The sequence below is a fragment of the Gossypium arboreum genome, chromosome 3 (genome assembly GCF_025698485.1).
Source record: "Gossypium arboreum isolate Shixiya-1 chromosome 3, ASM2569848v2, whole genome shotgun sequence".
In the NCBI taxonomy this organism is placed as follows: Eukaryota; Viridiplantae; Streptophyta; class Magnoliopsida; order Malvales; family Malvaceae; genus Gossypium; species Gossypium arboreum.
Window position 1 is genome coordinate 62,245,695 of NC_069072.1, and position 3,523 is coordinate 62,249,217.

The following is a 3,523-nucleotide window of genomic DNA, read 5'->3' on the forward strand; positions in this document are numbered from 1 at the left end:
ATTAAGGATTTTAAGCATATAAATTATAACCCATAATTATTTTTTTTACAATTTTTAATGATATTTTCAGTTCAAAACAGGGGATTCTGAAATCATTCTAACCCTGTCTCACAAAAATTCAAATATCTTATAATATGAAATTCTTTTTCTTATACCGTTTCCATTATATGAAAATATACTAAAAAAATATTTAATTTCATATCTTATTAAACCACTAATTTGATTTCCACAATTTTTGGTGATTTTTCAAAGTTACATAACTGCTGTTGTCCAAAACTGTTTTACTACAAATTTCACTCTTACGTAATTTCACTTACTCCATTCCATCTTACCGAAAGTTCGCTCAAAAATTTCCACAAACATATACATGCACTTATCCATCACATGGTCATGTTCACATGTATTTTCACTTAGTCGATTTCCCATTGAACTCATCGGAATAATAACAGATACACGGTTGCCTGCACATATTACCACCCTTGAAACTGAAGCTATCTGGTACGCATAGTAGCCTGCACTTAGTACTACACATGCAACCAACAATCCGGTACATGTAGTAGCCTATACTTAGTACTACACACGTGACCTAACCATCTGATACACGTAGTAGCCTGCACTTAGTACTACACACGTGGCCTAAAACCATCTTAAACACATAGTAGCCTGCACATAGTACTACACATGTGTTCTCACAATGGATCATTCGTATCATTTCTATTCCGAAGGTTCAACCGGGAAATTCCTCACTTTTCAACATTTAACAAACTCATTCATAGTCTATTTTGATTCGTAATTTACATCAAATGATCATTCTATAGGCAGCCATATCTCATATAGTAAAGAAACAGAATAACATAAAAAGAATCGATATATTATTTACATACAAACTTACCTCGAATGCGAGCACGGCTATTTATTCTGATTTAGTCCATAATCTTATTCATTCCCAATCTATGCCCAAATCTCATTTTCCTTGATCTATAATATCACATTTAGCTTAATAATTAGTCACATTATTCATATGGGTCCAAAAATCATATTTTTACAAATTTTCATTTTGATTCCTAAACTTTCACATATTTGCACTTTTTCCCCAAGGCTCGTAAAATTATTTTTATCCAATTTCCTTGCATTTTAAGCCTAGACAAATCATTTTCATAACTATAGCAGCCCCTAATTTCCACTAAATCACACTTTTATGACAAATTTTGTAACTTTTGCAAAACAGTCCTTTTTGACAATTTCACCGAAAATTACTTAGTAAACGTCGTTTATTACACACCAAGCATTCATTTTCTACCATTAGAAATCAAACACATGCATGTAATCTATGTGTAAATTTTTAAACACAAACCCTAGCTCAAAAAATGGGTAGAAATGAGTAGATCTTGTTACGAGGATTTCAAAAACATAAAAATCATTAAAAATAAGGTAGAACGGACTTAAAATCGAGCTTGAAAGTATATGTATTTTCCATGCACTTTTCGGCCATGGGATAGAAGATGGACAAAAATTGAGTTTTAATTTTGTTTTTATTTCATTTTAATTACTAGATTACCAAAATGCCCCTAACTTAAAAATATTCTATTTCAGCCATTTCATGTCCATTTTTGTCTAAAAAATTATCCAATGGTCTAATTACCATTTAAGGGCCTCCAATTTAAAATTTCATAACAATTAGATACCTCTAACATGTAGAACTTAACTTTTGCACTTTTTACAATTTAGTCCTTTTGACCAAATTGAGGCCCAAACGTCAAAAGTTTTGAACGAAATTTTCACGAAATCATCCTGTGAAATTGTAGACCATAAAAATATAATAAAAACAAATTTTACTGTGTCCAATTTGTGGTCCTGAAACCACTGTTCTGACTAGGCCCTAATTCAAGATGTTACAAAATGGCTCTTCTACACCCATGGTTACTTTATCCAACTTGTCTTAGTAATTGGTTGTGCAATTGAGAATGAGTCTGAGTATAGAAGCATTGTGGGAGCTCTACGATATGTGGTCATCACCAGACCAGATATTGCCTTTCCTGTGAATAAAGTGTGTCAATTCATGCATCGACCTCTTGATCAACATTTAAGGCTGTCAAACGCATCCTTAGGTATCTTCAAAGTACTATGGACTACAGTCTTCACTTTACTACAACTGTCAACTTGGATTTGGTTGGCTATTTGGATGCAAATTGGGGAACTGATGTTGATGATTGAAGGTCTATTACAGGGTTTTTTGTGTTCCTTGGGAGTAATCTTGTAGCTTGGGGATCAAAGAAGCAACAGATTGTCTCCAGGTCAAAAGCAGAAGCTATATATAGAGAGCTAGGTCATACAGTTACAGAGGTGGTTTGGTTTGAGTCTCTATTGTCTGAACTGCATGTTTCAACCTTAAGAAAAACCACAGTATGGTGCGATAACTCAGGTGCTATTGTTGTATCTGCAAATCCAGTGTTGCACTCAAAGTTTAAGCATGTTGAGTTAGACTTGTTCTTTGTTCGAGAAAAGATTGCAGCTAGAAAGCTTAGTGTGGGGCATATTCCAGCATAGAAGCAAGTTTTAGATGTCTTTACCAAACGCTTGTCAGCCCCCTTGTTTACAAAATTCAGACCGTGACCTAAAGTGGTTGCGAAAGTTTGAGAAATCAACAGAAATCGAAAAGATGGAGGCATGTTAAAGGAATGGAAACAGTTATGACAATTTGTAACACCCCGAACCCGAGACCGTTGCCGGTGTCGGACACGAGGGGTTAACAAGCCAAAACCACTTATGGCACCGACCAATTTGACATTCCCAGGCAAGCTGGAAAACTGCATCACTGTCGCCTTAAAAAGCATATCTCGAGTTTCACAACTCGGAAACTGATTCCGTAAATTTTCCCTGAATTTAGACTCATATATCCATCCATGGATTTATTTCTAGAATTTTTGGTCGGGCCAATTGGTACAGTTTATTAGTTAAAGTCACCCATGTTACAGGGGTCGACTACACTGATCTTCGTGCGTTACAACTTGAATATCTCTCTGTACAGGGTTTCAATACTGATGCCGTTTGTTTCAAATGAAACTAGACTCAAAAAGGAATCTGCACATATAAGGCATGACTTCTAATTCATTCTGGATAATTTATGGTAAATTTTCAAAGTCGCGACAGGGGACCCAGAAACCGTTCTGGCCCTGTATCACGAGAACTTTAATATCTCTCGGTATACTGTTCATATGATCGTTTCGTTACTTTCATATGAAAATAGACTCGTCAAGGTTCGATCACATAATTTATTCACTATTTAACACCGTTTCTACAAATTTTGGTGATTTTCCACATCCACGTCACTGCAGCTGGCAGCATCTGTTTTTAAGGTAGGCTTTACCTATATTGTAGTTCCCATGAACCAACTATAGTCTAGTCATACTTAGGTCCACATATGATCATATTTAGCCATTCCAATGGCTGATCATGTGACCAACTCTCTCATTCCAAACCATAATCACATCATGAAACCAAATATAATTACAAACCACAAATG